The sequence below is a fragment of the Ambystoma mexicanum genome, chromosome 9, assembly GCF_040938575.1.
Source record: "Ambystoma mexicanum isolate Mex_15411 chromosome 9, UKY_AmexF1_1, whole genome shotgun sequence".
NCBI lineage: Eukaryota > Metazoa > Chordata > Amphibia > Caudata > Ambystomatidae > Ambystoma > Ambystoma mexicanum.
Window position 1 is genome coordinate 188,778,088 of NC_090931.1, and position 21,526 is coordinate 188,799,613.

The following is a 21,526-nucleotide window of genomic DNA, read 5'->3' on the forward strand; positions in this document are numbered from 1 at the left end:
AGCTATCAGAGGCATGTCAGAATGTCGTACTGTGCCTGCATTCGGAGCCTGCAGGGACATCAGAGGCACGGTGACCCACCTAAGCTATCAGAGGCATGTCGAAATGTTGTACTGTGCCTGCATTTGGAGCCTGCAGGGGCATCAGAGGCACAGCGACCCACCTAAGCTATCAGAGGCATATCAGGATGTCGTACTGTGCCAGCATCCCCAGCCTGCAGGGGCATCAGAGGCACGGTGACACACCTAAGCTATCAGAGGCATATCAGAATGTCGTACTGTGCCAGCATTCGGAGCCTGCGGGGGCATCAGAGGCACAGTGACACACCTAAGCTATCAGAGGCATGTCAGAATGTCGTACTGTGCCTGCGTTCGGAGCCTGCAGGGACATCAGAGGCACGGTGACCCACCTAAGCTATCAGAGGCATGTCGAAATGTTGTACTGTGCCTGCATTTGGAGCCTGCGGGGGCATCAGAGGCACAGCGACCCACCTAAGCTATCAGAGGCATATCAGGATGTCGTACTGTGCCAGCATCCCCAGCCTGCAGGGGCATCAGAGGCACGGTGACCCACTTAAGCTATCAGAGGTATCAGAATGTCGTACTTTGTGCCTGCATTCGGAGCCTGCGGGGGCATCAGAGGCATGGTGACCCACCTAAGCTATCAGAGGCATATCAGAATGTTGTACTGTACCTGCATTGGGAGCCTGTGGGGGCATCAAAGGTAAGGTGACACACCTAAGCTATCAGAGGCATCTCAGAATGTCATACTGTGCCAGCATCCCCAGCCTGCAGGGTCATCAGAGGCACAGCGACCCACCTGAGCTATCAGAGGCATATCAGAATGTCGTACTGTGCCCACATTCGGAGCCTGTAGGGACATCCGAGGCACAGCATGTCATACTGTGCCAGCATCCCCAGCCTGCAGGGCCATCAGAGGCACGGTGACCCACCTAAGCTATCAGAGGCATATCAGAATGTCATTCTGTGCTAGCATCCCCAGCCTGCAAGGACATCAGAGGCACGGTGACCCACCTAAGCTATCAGAGGCATATCAGAATGTCCTACTGTGCCGGTATCCCCAGCCTGCAGGGACATCAGAGCCACGGTGACCCACCTAAGCTATCAGAGGCATATCAGAATGTAGTACTGTGCCAGCATCCCCAGTCTGCAGGGACATCAAAGGCACGGTGACACACCTAAGCTATCAGAGGCATATCAGAATGTCGTACTGTGCCAGCATTCGGAGCTTGCGGGGGCATCAGAGGCACGGTAACACACCTGAGCTATCAGAGGCATATCAGAATGTAGTACTGTGCCAGCATCCCCAGCCTGCGGGGACATCAGAGGCACAGTGAGTTGGGGAGCGAAGAAGGTGTTTAGATGGAGATTGGAGACAGGAGGAAGATGGAAACAAGAGGCAAGTTAAGTCATCAGGAGGAGGAGGTTCAATTTACAGTTTAGAAGGAGCCTGGGTTAAGTCATCAGGAGGAGGAGGTCCAATTTACAGTTAAGAAGGAGGTTAGGTTAAGTCATCAGGAGGAGGAGGTCCAATGTACAGCTCAGAAGGAGGTTGGATTGAGTCATCAGGAGGAGGAGGTTCAGTTTACAGTTAAGAAGGAGGTTGGGTTAAGTCATCAGGAGGAGGAGGTTCAATTTACAATTAAGAAGGAGGTTGGATTGAGTCTTCGGGAGGAGGAGGTTCAATTTACAGTTAAGAAGGAGGTTGGGTTGAGTCATCGGGAGGAGAAGGTCCAATTTACAGTTAAGAAGGATGTTGGGTTGAGTCATCAGGAGGAGGAATTTCAATTTACAGTTAAGAAGGAGGTTGGGTTAAGTCATCAGGAGGAGGTTCAATTTACAGTTCAGAAGGAGGTTGGGTTAAGTCATCAGAAAGAGGAGGAGGTTCAATTTACAGTTAAGAAGGAGGTTGGTTTAAGTCATCAGAAAGAGGAGGAGGTTCAATTTACAGTTAAGAAGGGGGTTGGTTTAAGTCATCAGAAGGAGTAGGTTCAATTTACAGTTAAGAGGGAGGTTGGATTGAGTCACCAGGAGGAGGAGGCTGAAACGAGCATTAAGGAGTAGGTTTAGAAACACCAGCAGGAGGAGGTTGAAGGAGAGTACCAGGAGTCGATAAAGGAGGCTAGCAAAGCCGTGGCTATTATGCTCTGAAAGGCACAAGAGGGATGCTTGGGCCAAAGGCAGGGGGTAGGAGTTAGACCCCAATTTGAAGGGACAAGCCCATGGTGGAAGGAAGTATGCACATGTGGTGTGGCATGAAAGAGGAGGAGTAACAGAGCAAGAATAGAGAGACATTGCATCGATAGGATAGGTACCAAAGAAAGGGGTAATGTGGACGGAAAGTCAGGCTTATCTCCCAAAGGTCGTGGATCGTTGGTTAGTTGCAACACAGCAAAAATACAATTATTTCCCAACGAAAAAAGGGACTGTCCAGTAAAGGTTGTATACTAATATCTACTTTATTTATATCACAACAGACAGATCTAGCAACACTAATAAAAACAACCCACCTTGTAAAGGAATACAGAAGACAGACAGTTGAAACCAAGAATGCAAAAGGATGCACTCTGGATACTGACAGGAGGGTAGTCGGTGTGGTTCATAATCACAACAGTTTAAGGTTACTTGACTTCAGCACCAAGGGAGCAATGGGTCTTAACATGTCTCTGGGGGCCTTCTGGGAAGTACTTGGTGCTCAACATGGTCAAATCAGCTTCAGGGTGCTTTGCAGGCATCTGAGACAGAGTTCAAGACGGGAGTCACTGCGGGTATCAGGCGGCAAGACGGTTCGGAGAGTGAAGTTGGATGAACAGCTGCAGGCTGGCTTTCACGGTGGCTCGGGGTTAGGATTCATTGTCTCAGTGCTGATCGGCAGTTCTTAAGCACTGTTCAAGACGTCTAGGATGTCTTTAAGTCTTTGCGGCTTGACAACTGTCAGCAGTGCAGTCAGTTGCAGTTCAAGGCACTCGACTGGCTCAAAAATGTTCTTTAAGGCAGATATTTGTAGAGGCTCATTGAGTCTCTTCTCCCAGCTTCTTCAATGGGCTTGTGACGTCCTTTAAGGTGGATAGGCCCAAAGCTGAGGTGTGTTTTGCAGCAGTCCTTGGTTTCAGGTTCATAGACTCTCTGGCACTTCCCACCTAGGAAGCTTGCCGCAGAGCCTATCAGGGAACTCTGTGTGCTGGCTGGGTCCTAGTTCTGAAGTGGCTAGAGGGTCCTCTGTATTTGGTAGCTCTCTCTGTGCCCATGGAGATGTTTAGGGGAGGGATCTTGCTTTCATCTTTGGAGGTCCAGGCCTTCCTTCACTGGCGGAAGTTGTAGGGCAGACTGTACCTTCAGCCAGGGTCCAATTATGGTTTTCTTGTTGCTACTCCTTGTGAAGTCTTCAGATGATCTGCCAAAAGAGGGGCACAGCCCTCTTTTAAATCCAAATGGACCCCATTGATTGGTATAGGCTAAGCCTACCACAATGAACCAATCCTGGGTTCCCTACCAACACTCTCCTGTATGCATGAGGTCATACCCAGAGTGTATAGGAGTGAAAATATGTCCCATCCATCTTCCTGTCTGTTGTGGATCAAAGAGTCTCTCTGGTTAATGGATCCCTCTGTGGTTCCTGATTAAGCGCTTTGAAACACATTGTGTATAGGCGCTATACAAATAAACAATCAATGTCAATGTCAATGTCTATGTGAAGCTGCAGTGAGACCAGACTATCTGGCTCCTGCAAACCTCATTCTTGTACCTTGTGATTGGGGTCACCCTGCAGGGCGAACTACTGTAAACACGCCGTCCCAGACATGACAGCTGTCAATTGAAACTGAGGGTGGAAGCTGGCTTCAGGTTGACACAGTTGCATATGAAAGTTTGTTGGAGTTTCCTGGCTTCTTTGTCATCCTCTGCAGCCAGGCCCCATGTGGGCCTGTTTGAAGTACCCTCTTTTAGTATGTTAATTATGTTAATCGCTGCCACCAGCTGCCAGGCCCAACTAAAAGACAGGGTGGATCCATGGAATCTTTGTTAGTTAATCAGGCTGTCCATGGTAGGGGGAAGGTTTTGTCCTCCCCCTTCTGGATATTCTTTGTGTACTCCCCCTTTCATATCCCAACTAAATTTGACTGGGGGTACTGTGTCTGTAGGCTGGGTCCACCCAGAGTACAGGAGTCTATGCGCATGTTGTATGGTGAACATAGGAAAATGTGTGCGGATTAGCCCCACACATTTTCCAGAGATTGATCTCCCATCATTCAATTTCATTTAAAAAGTTCAAAAATGCCCAGGCAAGCGCACACCCACGATGCGGATGGTCGACTTGTTCAAATGCCCTCCAGCCTCAAAATGTGAACCACCACCCTTCTGAGGGTCTTGGCCTCAGCCGGTACTTTCACCTTGATGACGAACATCTACATTTCCATGCTGGTAGCCTGGCTTGTGCTGGATGTCGATATCCAATCCCTGTAGGGGTATGGCCCAGTTGCAAAAGCTTAAGGCATGAGCATTAACCAGCAAAGAGTTCAGTGGTCTGTTTGAATAGTAAAGTGCGACCCAAAGATGTAGGGTTTCAGCTTCTTTACTGCCTACACAACGTCGTAAGCCTCTTTTTCAAAGACGGCCCAGTTCCTTTCCCTTTTGTCAATCGTCTGCTAATGTAGATGAGAGGTTGCTCTGCCCCTTGAGAGTTCAGCTGTGCTAACACTGCTCCAATCCGGAAATGCTTTCAGAAAGGCACTGAAAACATGGCTCTTCACCTACAGCCCCCAGTTGTCTGTATACCATTCTTTACTCTGCTCCCCCGTGGTCCTTTCCTCTCAAGCTAAATATACCTGGTTGTAACAGCGCTGTGATGCCTGAGGGTTTTGTGCGCTTAACAAATGTAATAAATAAATAAAATCACAGGCGTCTGTCTGGATAATTAACTCCTGACCATAGTCTGGCACAATATATCCTTAAAATCCTGAAAGCAGGTTCGACAGGCGGGGGTCCAAGTTAGCATTTTCTTGGAAGTTACATCATTCAGAGGCATGTCAATGGCCCCATACGCCTTGATTTATGACCGGTAGTACCCAGTGAGAACTAGAAAGGCTCTCACCTATGTCTGTGTGGTTGTGATGTCCCAATCCTTCACAGCCTGCACCTTTGCTTCAAGAGGTTGTTTCTTACCGACCAGGTGTGAGGAATTCGGCCATCCACACAGGGAGAGAGAGCACGCCTGGGCTTTTTTGATTTTTTAATAATGAAAATGAATGATGGGAGATCAGCCTCTGAGAAATGTGTGAGGCCATTCCGTGCACATGTCATCTGATTCCCGCCCTAAAAGCATAACAAATCCAAAAATGCAATTCTAGAGAGTTTTGGAGACTGATTAATCCACGGGCCGAAGAGGTAGACTCAATGATGCTAAATAGCATCTCGGAAGCAACATGGATTGGGTTCTACTCAACACTGTCTAGATCTCCAGATGCCTCTGTTGGGCCTCCTCCATCACTGGCAACTGAACCTTGGGTAGATCTTTCTGACAAAACTGAAATCTTGCGCTTAATATCCAAGTTAAAGAAATCAAGGTCTCCAGGGCCCGACGGCCTCTCTAATGAGAACTTAAAATATGCACCTGAAGACTGGACAAACTTGCTGAGTCTGATTTTCCAAAAATGCACAATCTTCAGTGCAATCCCGCCTTCTTGGACTTCAGCGGTCATCATCCCCATATTAAAAAATGGAAGAAAAGATGACCCCAGGAATTTTCGCCCAGTGGCTCTGCTCGATGTCATAGGGAAGGTCTATGGATCCCTTTTGTTGGAACACTTCAACCAATGGGCAAAAAATGCACCCTGTAATGACCCTCTTCAATCTGGGTTCAAAAAGAGAGTAGGAACCAGCATCAAAATCCTCATTCTTAGTCTACTAAAAGCAAAAGCCCGGGAAGCAATTCGGAATCTGTACCTGGCGTTCATAGACCTCACCCAGGCCTTTGATCTAGTCAATCGAAGGAAACTCTGGGAAAAACTTAACAACTGGGATTGCCCACAGGAGATCTTGAACCCTATCAAAGCCCTACATGCTTCTACAACGGTGCAGGTGCAACTGAATACCAGTGGTTTGCTTTCGGCAGTTATACCAACTAACCGAGGGGTCAAACAGGGTTGTCCTCTTGCTCTGGCTCTTTTCCTCTCATATTTTGGGGATTATAAAGAAATTTCAACCTGGATACGAGCATTCCCCCCAGACTCTTGTATGCGGACGATCTTATTCAACTTGACTAGACTCCCATTGGCCTACAACGCCAGTTGACTTCACTGACTGAATACACAGCTGCCAACGATTTAGAAGTGAATAAACAAAAAACAAAGATCATGGTGTTCGAAAAAAGTCTTAAAAAGAAGAACATCAATTCATGGTTCCTGGCTGGAAAAAAATGTAAATATCTTGGGGTCCTCATTGACTCCACAGCGAATGACTCAGCAATGCAACATCATCTTATCGCAAAAATGAAAACTCTCATTTCACAAGCGAAAATATTGGACAGAAAATATGGTCGCTTTTCTTTGATGCCCCTACTCAAGTTCTATCGGGGTAAAGTTATTCCAACTATCACTTATGGAGCTGACGCCATGCCATCTCTACCTAACTCTCTGTGGTCCAGACTAGAGAGCCTTTTCTGGTGTTCAGTTCTGAATTTACCGACTTCCACCCCGCTAGTCTTGATAAGACGTGAACTTTCTCTTTCATCTTTAGAGTCAACCGTAACAAGGGCCTCTGTGATGCTATACCGGAAGATTAAAGATCCCTCTTCCCCGACAATCTTTTCCATGGTACAGGCAGAGATGAACTCAGGCAAAAGCAAATTAATGTCCAAATGGGAGTCAATGTGTACACTTCAACTCGAAATCTGCGGCAGCTCCATGGAAGAACTTTTGGGTAACCCAACAAAAACCAAAACCTGCATAGAGGAAATGGACTGGATAAGCACACTGGAAAAAGCTTCTGCGTACAAGCTGACTAGCCATCTACCTCCAACATGTAGAAAATTAAATGCAGTCCAACCATTTCTGATAAAACATCCAAACAGAAAAAACCCAGAATACTCTTCTGCGTGCTAAGTTGAATTTACTACCCACAAATTAAATCTTACATACAAGAGGTCTCTCTGCAACCAATATCTGCCGCTTTTGTAATGATACTCAACAAATCGAATAATTACGGCACCTTCTTTTACTGTGTCCAGGAACAGCTGAATACAGATCGCTGTACCTGCTCCACCATTTAAAGAAAGCTTATGTGACTGATAAAGCACTTTGGTGGGATCGCTTAATAGGGAGCCTGAGACCCTCAGGGACAATTGCAGCCACCAAAATCCTGGACCTAATTTTCGAACGCACAGCTCTGGAGATTCGACAGAGCGGATCCACTTGAGACCAGCTGCGGGGGGTGACAGTGCTTGGTTGTGTGGCGGATTCATCATTCACCAGGCCCTGGTTGGGTGTGACTTCATCTTTCATCTTCATCTTCCCTTAGTCCCTGCTTTTTTCTGCTTCTTTTTTCTTCTTCGATTTGATTTTAAAACTGCAAAAACTAAATTGCGCAATATTTTGTAAAGATTTTATGAAATTGAAGTTCTCTTCTCATCTTATTGTAAAAATCACTTTGGTGATTATATACTCGTAATAAAAAAATAAATAAAAAAAACGCATAATTATGTGTACTCCGGGAAGGCACAGGCTAAAGGTGCCGTCTTCCCCTGTCATATTCAGCTGGAATGTGACAGCCACAGGTACATCAAAGCATTCCAAGAAGGGGGAAGGCACACCTTCCTCCAACCATGAGCATCCTAATTTAAATATCAAAGGCTCCATGGACCTGCATTCCTTTTGTCTACTCCGGCTGTTGGCAGTGCATACTAATGACATAATTGAAGCAAGCCTAGAGGAGAGGCTTTATTGCCGGACAGACAACAGGAAGGTGGGACTAACACCCCTTTGATATGCAATGTGTCAACTTGAAGCTAGTTCCCACCTCTCGGTATGAAATGCAGTGAATGGCCTGTCTGAGTCCAGCAGTTACCGCTGGTATCCATGCAGAGCAGACCCCTTTCAGAGGGGAGAAGTATGTGATTTTGGGGGGACAAGAAGTCTGCTTTTGCCACAAACTTCAAGGGAAACCTGCACTTTAATCAAGAACCACAGAGGGCTCAGTTAACCAGAGAGACACATTGATCCACAACAGACAGGGAGATGGGTGGGTCTTAGGTATATGTTGTCACCCCTTGTCTGTCCTGTTGCAGAGAACGCTGGTTCAGACCTCATGCATAACAGAAGATTGTTGGTGGAGACCCAGGATTTGCTCACTTAAGTTAGGCTTGGCCTACACCAATCCCTGGGGCCAATTTTGCTTTAAAAGAGGACCTAGCCCCTCACTAAGCAGATTATCTGAGGACTTTGCAAGGAGTAACAAGAATGACTCATGTGGACCCGGGCTGAAGGTACAGTCTACCTTACATCTTCCGCCAGTGAAGGAAAGCCAGGGGTTCCAAGAGGGAAGCAAGATCCCTCCCCTAAACATCTTCCAGGGAACAGAGGGAGATACCAGACTCAGAGGACCTGTCCAGCAGGTCCAGAACCGGTATCCAGCCAGCACACAGTGTGCCCTTCTAGTTTCTGACTGCAAGCTTCCTAGGTGGGAAGTGCTGGAGAGTCTCTGGACAAAGCACAAGGACGTGACCTGCTACCACCCTCGTGAGGGTTGGGCTGTCCGCCTTGAAAGGACAAAAGCCCTGCGAAGAAGGTAGGAGGAGTGACAAACAAACATCATTCAGCATTCATCTTTTTAAGGACAATTATGAGACAGTCGAGCCATTGAACCGCATCCGGCTGAATAGCTGACTGTTGTCATGCTCCAGTCACAAGAGCCATCTGAGCCGCTGAGACCAGCATTCCAGTTCCGCCAACCAGCACAGAGACGATTCTTGGCGTGAGCCGGCACCCCAGACAGCCTGCAGACGTCCATCCAGCCTCTCTTGTCGCACTGCCTGCTGCCTGGTACCCGCAGATGTCTCTCACCACTAACTCTGTCACAAGGGCTGCAAAGCACCCTGGAACCACCTTGAAGCTCTTGAGCACAAAGAACTTCTTCAGCACCAGGTACATTGTGGTTCTGCCCCCCTGGTCCTTCTCCAAATGCCCCTAGAGACAGTTACGACCCTTTGCCCCTTTGGTGCTGGAACCGAATAACCTTGAACAGTAAGACTGATCACTTTACCAACTACTCTCCTGTCAGTATCCACAGTGCTTCCCTTTTCCTTGTGAAACTGTCTGTCCTCTGTGTTCCTTTACAGTGTGGTTTGTATTTTGTAGTGTGCTAGAACTTTCTGTAGTATTAATAATAATGTAAATATTTTTATATAACCTTGACTGGACAGTCCTTTTTATCATTGGGTAATAATTGTATTTTCGTTGTGTTGCAACTAACCAATGATCCACAACCTTGCAGAGATAAGCCTGCCGTTCCATCCACGTCACCAAAATTGAACAAGAAGATCTTATAATTCACTTGTATTCCAATCTGTTCAGATCCCTTCTGGTGTACTAGAGGTGTGGGGTTGATTGATGGTTTAGAAACGATATTCATCCCTGGACCACTGTTGCCCCGTAAATTGATTTGTCACATTGGTGGCAAGTGGTTGGATCAGTTGGAGCCTTGCGCACAGCTTTGTCACCCAGCGATAAAAGTACTTTTGCAGACAACATTTAGTCACTGCTAGGTATTAGTAATAGTCATGGAGCTTGACATGGAGACTATAAAAGTCATGACCAAGGATGTCCTGCACGTCTTATGTCAAGAGAGGGGCCAACCCCATAGCACTAAGGTTAATAAACCTGAGTTGCTGATCAGCCTCCAAGCTTGGGTAGAAGCGAGGGCGGTTGGAGAGAAGACCCCAGGGGACGGGCTTGGCCCCGTGTACCCGAATGGACAAGACCTTCCAGAGGGGGTATATGATGAGGACGACTGCATGAGCAGTGTTTCTCGCTAATCATCCCACCAGGGGGCAAGTGTGGTTTCTCAACACTCAAGAGTGTCCATGAGGACAGGGGCTAGTGCAGCATCCAGCAGGTCCCAGGCCTCAGTGCAGTCTCTAAGGAACTCAGTAATTGTTCCGGCTATTAATGAGGTAGCGGCTAGAAAGCTCCAGCTCGAGGAGAGGAGACTAGCGTTAGAGGAACAGAAACAGTGGGACAAGGTCACCATTGAGTGGGACAGGGCCACCATAGAGCTGCGCAAGCTTGTGCTGGAAGAGAAGAAAGAGGCCAACAGATCTGCCTCTAGCAAAGGCAGCAGTAGTGGCTCAAACCAGAGTGCCCGAGATAAGCCCAGACGGCACATCCCCAAAGATTTAGTACAGACTTATGATGTGGGGAAGCATATTTTCAACTGGTTTGAAGTGCTCGCGCTGGAATTCCAGCTGCAGGAGGTGGATGAGGTACTGTGTGGTGAAGCCCTGATGAGTCGCTTACCGACACCAGGGACTGATGCAACTCTTCAGTTAACTCCTGAGGAAAGGCCTGTTTATGAGAGCATGAAGGCAGCCCTCCTCAGGAAGTTATGTAAAAACCCCAGAAGAGTATCTAAAGAGCTTCAGAAAGCTCCGAAAGAAAAGTGGGCAGACATTTGAAGTGCATCTTAAACCAATGCGCTCACTGGGATTCAACCCTCGATAAGAACTACCGCCAGTATGCTTTGTTTACTCATTCATTACGGACGGGCTACTGCAACACGCGTCATGAGACTTTTGGTTTCATAATTCCAGGTTTTTGGCCTTAGAACAAGAACATTGATTGACTGATTCAGTTAATCTTGACATCTCAATGCAGAGAACACAACAGATCTATGTCGAATTTTCAACTTAGGACGATTGCCTTGAAAACGACGCTTGTTGAACCACGTGTCGGCTGACATCATGGTTCATTAAAGTTACTTGACGCTTCAATATTTGGACTATATTTGTTCTTCAATTCTTGATTAAGACACTTTTTACTTGTAATTTGCTAGGACTTAGAATCATTGGTCGAGTGCGACATGCCAGTCACACATCATTAAGACATTTGAAGCATTCACACACTTGTCAGTGAAATATCTGAGTGGGAGTGTGTGACTGGTAACAAAGTTGACAATTTTAAAGGGATGTACAATTTGATTGGGTGTGAGCATGAGTTTAAATATTGTGAGCTTGACCTACACCAGCATCTAGTGGACAAGACTATCACAGATCCTGGGGAGCATGCAAAGGCTTCCAACAGGTTTGTGAGTACTCAAGTCCAGAAAGGTTTTCAGGCAAGCACACCCAAACTAGAAGAGAAATCGGCAGACAAAAAAGTGAACAACGATGGGAAGGACAAAGGTCCAACACAATCATCTTCAAAGTCAGCTCTCCAAAAGAGCGAAGGGAAAACCCCCAAACTCTATTTCAGCCGTGCACACCGAAAAAAAGAGAGCAGGCACCCCTAACACCAGGACACCTACGTTCTCATCACCCAAACATTGCTTTGTGTGTAAGGAGCTGGGCCATAGGAAAGGGGATCCTGCTTGCAAGGGCTCACCCAAGCAAGCCATAGTGATTGTTGGACTCATGGAGGAGGCCATCATTAGTGTGGGCCTCTCAGAGGAGGATTTCCCACTAGGCCAGGCAGTGGCCGAAATGTGGATTGGTTACACTGAGTGGGAATGGTACCGGATCTCCAGAAGAGACCACAGTTCCCAATAATACCCAACTCTATCTGGAGCATGTGTACATCAATGGACACAAAACTCCTGTGGTCCAAGACACCGCAGCTAGCGTCACCTGTGTCACCCGGCAGTGGGTAAAGCCAGGCAGTATATTGAGTAAGTGCCCCTTGGTGATAGTAGCATTCAGCTGGTGAGGTGTAATGACCCAGCGCCGTATAGCAGTGTCATAACTCCATCCCTGTCCCATGTCTGCTGGGTGATGATCTTCTTGATCCCGAAATAGTCACAGTGACTACATGATGGAGGGCCAAAGAGAACGCCATTTTGAACGCTCTGAAAGCCTTAGGGCCTGAGTGCTTCCAGACAGCTTATTGGAAGGACCCTGATGGACGGTAGCACCTAGTCCAGTTCCGCAGACTACTGTGTCGCCTACTCCTGCTGGAGAGGGGCTAGTAGTGTAAGGATAGCCCAATTTAAGGGGTACCCCTTAATTATACGGGTAACCCTAATCACGCTCAAAGCAGAGTAAATGCACCCTCTAGGGAAGTAAGGTCAAGAGTCTATCTTGCAAGAATAACAAATGTATTATTTACAGAATTACAGAAATGAGGATAGGAGCAAAGAACTCTGCTGCCTGAACAGTCTCTTCTGTCCCTCAACCGTTCCTTTCTCCTCCAAACTGGTGCGAGGTAGGAGCTTTAATACTTATAACTTGCTGTAGTGGCATCTCTCGATATGGGCATGGCTGTATCCCAACTCGTCCTGCTTCCATACAAGGGATGCTCCAGTCTTCCTTCTTTCATGGACGTCGATGTCTGTTTAGGACATGCTACTTTACATATTGCTGGCCTATGCAAAAATACACTGTAGCTTCATTTTGCTACCTATGACTCTTTAATGTACAACATTTTTTTCCAGTTATTCTCTCCAGACCTCATTCATTCTACTCATATTTGTATCTGTTTGTGTAATTTCTTTTAAACCTGGTTTTCACAATTCTGTATTTTGTGCATGATTATGTTAAAATCTCCTTTTAACATGTGTGGGCTTTTGACAGACAGCAGACAGCTGCTGAGTTATGTGCTCCTCTGCCAGAGCTAGCTTCAGTGACACAACACCGAATGAGCCATGCAATCCATATTTAGCGCAGGCCAAATTCCATTTGGCAGACAGCCTGCTTCTATCGTGCTTTGAGATTTTTAAAACTAAATAGGATTTTACAAATGTATTCAGCTAATAGTTATTTGCACCTTATATTTAAATAACTGCCTTCTTTTAGTGCCTGCCCATGTCTGTGTATATGATTATATTTGCATGAAAAAGCTTTCTCAGTGCCCCTCCTCCCCCTTTGTCTCTTGTAGTGCCAAGAAGCAGTCAAAAGAAGTCTTGCATAATTCAAAAGTGCTTGTGGGTGAAGGAAGGCTCTATCTACTTTCCAACATGCCCCTCTTTCATTACTTCTACAATAACAAACTCATCCTCATCCGACATTTCTACAACCCCAGAAATATTAGTTTGAGTTTTGCTGTTTATTGTATGGCAAGGTGTTTTAGATCCCCCAATGGATACCATCATCTTTGCACTATTAGGGACTATAGTGACACAATATTGTTGTGTCAATATAGTCCCTAATGGTGCAAAGATGATGGTATCGTTTGGTGGATCTAAAACACCTTGCCATACAATTGGCTCGTGCAGAAGAGGACCAAGAAGAATACAAGAACAGGCAGCAGTATTTTTACTGCTGCCCCCAGCCATGACCGGAACCAATCAAAGGCAAACGATAGCCAATTCATGCTCTGAAGTCCACCTTCTTTCTTCATTTGAAAACCTAGATTGTGCACGGCCTCGATGACGTGATCCATTCTCAGCATCCTCTGGGGGTATAAAAGTGCAGCTTGTACCCCAGGAGCCAAAAAAGATTAAAAGAAAGTCTTTGCTGAGCTAAAAAGTCAATACTCGTCAGGTATTCCTCTAAGCAGTGTGGAAAAGTATTTTGATATGTAGTTTGACCTCTTCTTTCTTCCCCGCTGTTGAAATCGTCCTTTTCTGGCAGCATACCGAATTCATGTGTGATCTGCAAGCTTATTTCTACTTCTTTAGGTGCTGGAGTAGCTGTTGGCACCTTGACAGGCATTTCTTCTCCTTTCAGGTGTTCTTGCGGGATTACTAGTAGCATTGAGTGCAGGGTGGCCAGTGAACGCTTGCCCCTCCATGAGAGTGGGAGGTGCAAGTAGGCTTGTTTGCCACAAACCCAGTAGTAATCAATCACTGCTGCTGTACCTTTCGTCATATCAGGGATCGCAGGAGTGTGGTTGCACTGTGTGTTTGTGCCAACAGGAACTGTTCCTTCTTTGCTAAAACAAAGTTCATGGTCTATGGCTCTATGTATTCGCACTGGCTTCTCCATTGTTGCAATGTATGTCAGCCTTTTGATGTATTGGGGCCATATATGCTCACAATTAGTCTCTACTTGGGCTATTGCTTCTCTCTTGTACTCGTTCAGTCCATCTGCCGGGAACGTCACTGTGGTGCCCTGCCATTTGTTGTTGCTATGTGAGTAACCTCTCAAGGAAAAATATGGTACTTGTAGACACTGGCAGTATTTTGTGTTGCCATTGCATAATGCTGGATCTAGATCAATGCTACTCCACTGCATACTGTGTGACTGGAATGTGTTCTTTATCCTACATAGTGCAAGATGTAACAGGCATTGTGCCTCTGTAATTGGGACTGGATGTGGAACTAAAACCTTAGGAGCCCCTGATGCGTGCGGGATAAGTGCACGCATGGAACAGCTTTCATTTATCACATTTCTTTCTGCAGTGTTCATATCAGAGTACCAGCTATTGGAGGATTCTGGGTACTCAATATCAGAAATGGCGTCAAATCCCAAACCCGTATATAAATCAAACGTCATTCGTACTTCCCATTTTGTTTGTCTAAAAAAAGTGTAGGAGTGGCCGCAAAAAGTGAGACCTTGTTTGATTCTTTTTCATCATTTTCATCATAGATGTAGTCATACTAGAATTACTTTCCAACTGTCCATTCCCCCTTTATATGCCCCCCATATAACAAACCAGACATACCTTCATCCACTCCAACAACCATGATCAGTGTCACACAAAACAATATAATACTAAAACAATATACTGCATAATTCCTAGAACAAATAACATTTATCTTAATCTTATCCCTACCTAACAGAGAGGTTTGAACACGTCAGTCAAGCATCCTTGCTTATTCCTGCAGAGGAGAAAAAAGGATATCAAGAAAAAGAGAAAGAAAGAGAGCGAGAGAGACAGCGGGGGGGAGAGAGAGAGAGAAAGAGAGAGAGAACAAGAGAGGGAGAGAGAGTGAGAGGGAGAAAGAGAGAGGAAGAGAGAGAGAGATAGAAAGAGAGATAGAGAGAGAGAGAGAGAGAGAGAGAGGGAGAGAGAAAGAGAAGGAGAGGGAGGGGAGAGGGAAAAAGAGGGACAGGGAGAGGCCCTTTTCCCACCAGGACATTCAAAAATAGAAAAAAGTGAAAAAAGATACAAAATAAAAAAACAATAAAAAATAAAAAAATGAAAAAATCATGCATGTGCCACTGCACACCACCCTGGCATGGCTCCTTAAACATGCCTCTTCTTTGGCTATGTCCTTACTGAGTTTTGCCTTGTCTCAGGTGCTCTTCGGACATCTGAGAGATGCACTCAATATCTTAACTCCTTCACACGGACGGTGAGATGAGTACAGAACACCACCTCATAAGGGCCTTGAAACCTGCGGCTGATCAGTGCCACAGGTAATAAGGGTCCAGTTGTAATATGGGCAGTGCTGTGTATGGATGGAACTGTGGTCTCGCTTTTTAGAGGGGTGGTCACTCTCCCCCCCTATACCGTGCCCCACTACCTCCCCTATGTGCCTCCGTCCCATCTCCTGGTTAATTATTGATGACCCATCAACATATACTATGTCTCCTTCCGTTAATGCATGAGCCGTTCATCAGAGTGGGAAAATAAATAAAACTCCTGTATAAAATCCGGAGTTGCTAAAACAGGGGCCGTACAAATAGCTTCTTTCAAGTCCTCAAATTGTTTATTCATTTCGTCAGTCCATTCCAATTTACTTTTAATTCCTCAGTCATTCCCTGAGACTTTGTAACAGTGACTGTGTAGTCTAGGATCCATGTCCTACAATAATTACATAAGCCCAAAAATGGTTGCATTTCCTTGATATTACTGGGCCTAGGGGTGGCACGTAATGCTGCCACCCTATCTGGTAATATTTATTTTTCCCCATTTGCAGAAATGAGTTGTCCCAAGTATAGTACCTCCTGTTGGCAGTATTGTAGCTTCTTTTTATCTGTCGTGTACCCTTTGTGAGCCAGCAGTTGCAATAATGCAACAGAATCCCTCCTGTACTGTTGTTAATTTTCACTACATACCAGCAGATCATCTGCATACTGGATGATTGTGCTAAGCACCTCACTTCAATGTAATCTGTACTGGGGTGGCATCTCTCAGTAACCCAACATCATGTGGATTAACAGTCCATAATTGTGCTGGCACACATCACATGTCCTCCTAAGACAATAAAGACACGGTCACCACTGCCACCCGGGGGCACTGTACCTTCCTATACTGCACCATGATATCACAGAGGATGCAGATCTCCAAAATAATGTCCCCATTGTGCTCACTGTCCTCAAATAACTCCTCATCAGTAATTTCCTTTAATTCTACTGTCGGGTCTAAACAAAGTACTGTGTGCCACCTGCACCCACCCTCGTCTGTTCCAATCAGGACTACTCTTTTATCTGACACTAGTAGTCCTTGCAAATCTAATGACAATATGGTCCCTGCCACCATCTCGGGTGGCACCATGGGTCGGAAAATAAAATCTGTGGGCACTCGCCATCATTTTGTCACAATTTGAGGCACTGCTTTTACTAATACCTTAATACAATAGAAAAATATGCCTGGGTCCAGAGGAACCCCACAGACTACGGACTCCCTTGCCATTGCATTCATTATTACCATTGCTAGAGCTACCCACATCCCTGGAGTGGAACACACTACCCCTTGATCTGTTAGTGACATAGTTATATTTAGTTTACTGAGCAGATCACTACCAAACAGGTTAACAGGGGAATGCTTTGAAAATAACAAGGGGGCTTGCACTACCTTCCCTCCCACTTTTATATCCAGCTCCTCAGTGTATGGAACCATAGAAATGGCCTCAGAGAATCCATGCGTGCCAAGAGGTTTACCTGATAATGGAAAGTTCCCCTCCATAATGCATGAATTAATTGCACCTGAATCTACTATAAATATAATGGCTTGTTTCCTATTGCCGTCTCCATCGAGGGCTCCTCTTCAGGGTGTGCGGTTGTCAATAGGATTGGACATGCGAGTGCTCTCTGTGGGCTGTCCTACTCAGATTATGCATTTGTCCTAGGGAATGAAAAAGGTCAGCCCCCGCCATTGTAACTCCTTGGAATGGGGTGTCTGTTCCCCCTGTCATCCTGTTGAACTGTGTTCCCTTATGCTGCTGTGGTTGTTGCCCACATTGCCCTTGCCTGTCAGCCCCATAAGGGAACTGATTTTGACCCCTTTGCCCAAATTACTGTTGTCCCATTCCTTGAGGCTCTTGGAATCCTTGCCCTGGAGGTGAAGGCCCATAATTAAATCCCATCCCAGGCCTGTTCCTGCATTCCGTTGTGAAATGCCACCCTCTCCTGCAATACCAGCACTGTGATGTCCCCAATCCTGCTCCCTGAGGCCCTACCCCCCAAAGCCACCGGCTCTTGCTCCTCGAAATCTTCCTCTTCCCCTTGGTGCTCCTTCATACTGCCATTGTGGGTTGGGGGTACTGTGTCCCCACCCCATAGTGCCCCAATTGTGGCATTCACAATTTGGTGAGTGTCTCCTGTCCTTTCCCCCTGCGAAGCCACTGGTTCTTGGATGACAACCTTATTTAGTTTCTTTTCCGCTAGTTTTGCCTCATCCGTTTGCCGCTTCTGGGCTGTTTCCCTGTCCCGTCCCTTGATTCTCTTACAATGGTGGACTATTACACTTTGTATCTCCGCCCACCCTTTGGCTTCAATTCCCACAATTTTATCTAGTGCCTTCTGGACTTCTTTTGATAATCCTCTCTTTACGATAAAATAGAAAAATGGTACCAAATGCCCCCCCTGTCTCAACTCTCCACATTTCCTGTAACTTAATAATAAACTTAACTGGGTCCTCATCATTACCCGTTGTGCACTACATTAAAAAATGTAAGTCAGGGGTATCTGGGTACATTCTTCATAGGGCATCCCATACCCTTGCCCTTACCTCATTAAATGCTGCTCCATCATGTTCATTATCTGCAAGACTTACACCAGCGTACCCAGCCCTTGTCTATATGTCCTCAGCCTGGTCCCCAACTATGGCAACCAGTGAACTCTTAAGGTCTCCTAGTGCTAATACTACCCCTGCTGTTTGTATTTCAAATTCATAGATCCATTTACTAGCTCTGGCTATAAACTGGGGGAGAGCTTTGAGCAAATTATTTTTGTCCATTTGAGGCCATGGCACATACTGCGTTATCCCTACTCCTTTATGTGTGAGAGGCATCTGAATATCTGTTTTGTCTTCTACCCCTTTTTTTAGTATTTCTTCTGCTCTTGCACTGCCACCATTAACTCTGGTCTATTCCTTGGTCTATCCCTCCACACTGCCTCATGTGGCGGGACAGGTTTCTCGTCAACTCTTCTCCTTGATCTCCTTCTTGTCCTGCCTCTTCATTATCTCTACCACCTTGATCTTCCACTCCATTTTCCCTTGCCTGTTCTACTTCTTGTCCCAGTATTGTCCATACCCTCTGCCCATCATCTTTTTCAACACAAACATTCCTTATTGCCCAATGGTTGAATCTAAACAAAAAACCTCCTGACTTCCAATCCCCTATTTTCTGCACCAAAACCCTTATTTCTGGTGCTACTTCTTCAGGTTCTTGTAACCTGACTAACATTTCCCGCAACGCTCTTAACTTGTTGTCTATATCTACTTGTGGACCCTCTGGGTACACTGATACTGCGGGCATGTCAGTGCTTGTGGATGGGTTATATGGAGGTGGAGGTGCAAAAGCTCTTGAGTCCCCCCCCGCTAGTTGTTAATCCTGATACTCCTGTTGACACTCTTTCTAACACTGGAGGCTTATAGACTGGGAGTGTATACCCTACTGCAGGTTTAGACATTACGGTGTATATCCCCTTGCATTGGATATCCTTGTCACCTTCCTGATCTTCCATATCCTCGAATAATCACCAGAGATCTAAAATCTCTTTTCTTCTTTGGAATGTGTTTCCTTTATATTTTGCTTGCTAAAAAGATGGACATTTTTTCTAGCATGTTTCTGTCATGGGAGCCCTGCTCTGGCTAGGAGCAGGACATCCCCCCTTCCTTTGTTTATACTGTCCATTGTTTGTGATACATTTTTATTCTATCACAATACAGTGGCAGAACCCTATGCATGTGTTTTATTGGGGTTTCTTCCTCCATAATGTTGCGCGCATCCCTAATGCTTCACTTAAACCCTACGGCCAAGCTGCGTATGCTGCTACTTGTTATACAAAAATACAGATCAATCCACTTTTTCCCCCACCCCTCTTATTTTTTTCCACTTTGATTTCACACACACCGCGACTCATCCACCTTCCTTCTTTTTTTACCACAAATGACATCAAGAGAAAATATACAAAAATAATTGACTCAAATCCAGGCCCATTCTTTATAACAAGCCACTACTTATTTTCCTTATATCCTTGTAATACCACCTTCCCAGCTTTTTTAATACGCTGAGGATCCCATTGCTTTTATCGTCATAAATAAATAATGCATGGTACCTTCTCGACCTTTTATGGCTGAGGATCCCTTACTTCCCAGTCCTTATGCGCGGAGGCTCCCTTTGCTGTCATTCTTTTACAGGCTGAGGCTCCTTTTTTCCATTATAAAAAGTAAAAAGTAGAAAAACAGAAATGCGCGACAATTCCAATACATAACCCACCTCCTATCCAATCTACTCCTTAACACATTACCTGAAATCCTATCCAATCTATTTCTTAACACATCAACAAAAGTCCTATTCCATCTATTCCATAACATATCACCAAAAGTCCTATTCAATCCTCGTACATCATCCACATCACCATACAATCATACATTCATACATGTTCCCTTGTTGTTATCACTTGTAAGAGCATACTCACATGTGCGTGTTTGACTTGAGTTTCCTCCATTACGAAGTCCCAATGCTGGTCTGTCTTTCTCTCTAGAGCCATGCCCTGCTTCAGTGAATGGAGAGGATTTCTTTAAAAACGGCTCTTATTAAAATCGCTTAGGATACATGCGTTTTTTGATTTAGGGGACCGGTCACGATAGATGGGCGTGGCTCTTTCTTGGTGACTAGCCTGGGTCTTCGCAAAGTACAGGGTCAAAAAACTAAGATCACGTTGGGTTGTGACCACTGTAAGGGTAGCCCAACTAAAGGGGTACCCCTTAATTATACGGGTGATCCTAATTGATATTGATATTTTATTTGTATCGCGCTCATTCACGTGATTCAGAGCGCAACGAGGTGTCACGCTTACCGGGAGACCGGGGTTCGCTGCTCGCGCTCTTCCTCCCTGGCGCCTCTATTCGCGCTTTCGCGCTTGGGGAGGCGCCGGGAGGAGAGTTCCGGGGACATGGGCTGCAGCTCCTCGGCGCGTGCGCCGGAGACCGCGGTCACGGTCCCGCGCATGCGCCGTGGAGCGGTTGCCCAGGATTGGAGCAGCTTGCTGCTCAAGCCTCCTTCTGGGTCCGCCAGCGCCTGGCAACGATCAGGCTTGCGCTCCGGGCCTCGCGGGCGTCGGCGGCCCATAAAGGGGGAGACGCGGTCGGGAGCAGATCGCGTCTCAACGCGTTCTGTTCCGGATCGTGTCCTCGCTCTCCTTTGCTTCGCTCAGCGCGGCCCCAGCCCAAGACTTCTGCTTCTGCTCTCCTTCTCCTCCTGCCTGCTGCCTATTTGGTTTTCCCTAGGACTAGTTCTGGTCCCCTTCCAGGTCTTCTCCCCAGTTCCCAGCCAGTTTTCCCTTCTATTCCTGGTTCCTCTCCCTTGCCAGCCCTAGTTCACCTGCCTGCCTTCTCCTTCCTCTCCTCTCTGGCCAGGCCCTGTCTCAGTGGTTCCCTCCAGTGTCTCTCTTGGGACTGTCTCCACACCTTTGGACTCTCATCACCACAGCCTCCAGTGTCAGCCACGGGAGTACTGTGGAAATCGATATAATATTGTGACCCTAATCGCATTGTTTAAATGTATGTTGGCCTACGCCAAGCTGTCTAAAGAATACTATGTACATAGGTTCCGCGGCAAGGTCTTGACCTTAATGTATCGTGTAAGCCGCCATCTTGGATCTAGCCGCCATTTTAGGTACTCTTGCAGTGTGGAAGTCACCCTGAATCACAAAATGGAGGCCGAACGACATTTTGTGTAAGACTTCGGCCATGGTGACCTCCGCACACGTGAATGAATAATATGTCCGCAGGCTACTTGTTAGGGTCATGAACTAAGACCCTGTCCTCTCTTTAACCTATGTGTAAATATGTAACCGTATCAGCGGAACTGATCTAATATATGGAAATTGTGTGTTCGACCTGGCTACGAACCCTAGCCACGGTTCCAAGAATGGTTAACTTGCAAGAGGGCTGGCCAATGCAGTACAAAATGTATAAAAACCCAAGCATCCCGATGATCGGTCTCTCCCACTTTCAGTACGAACCTAACG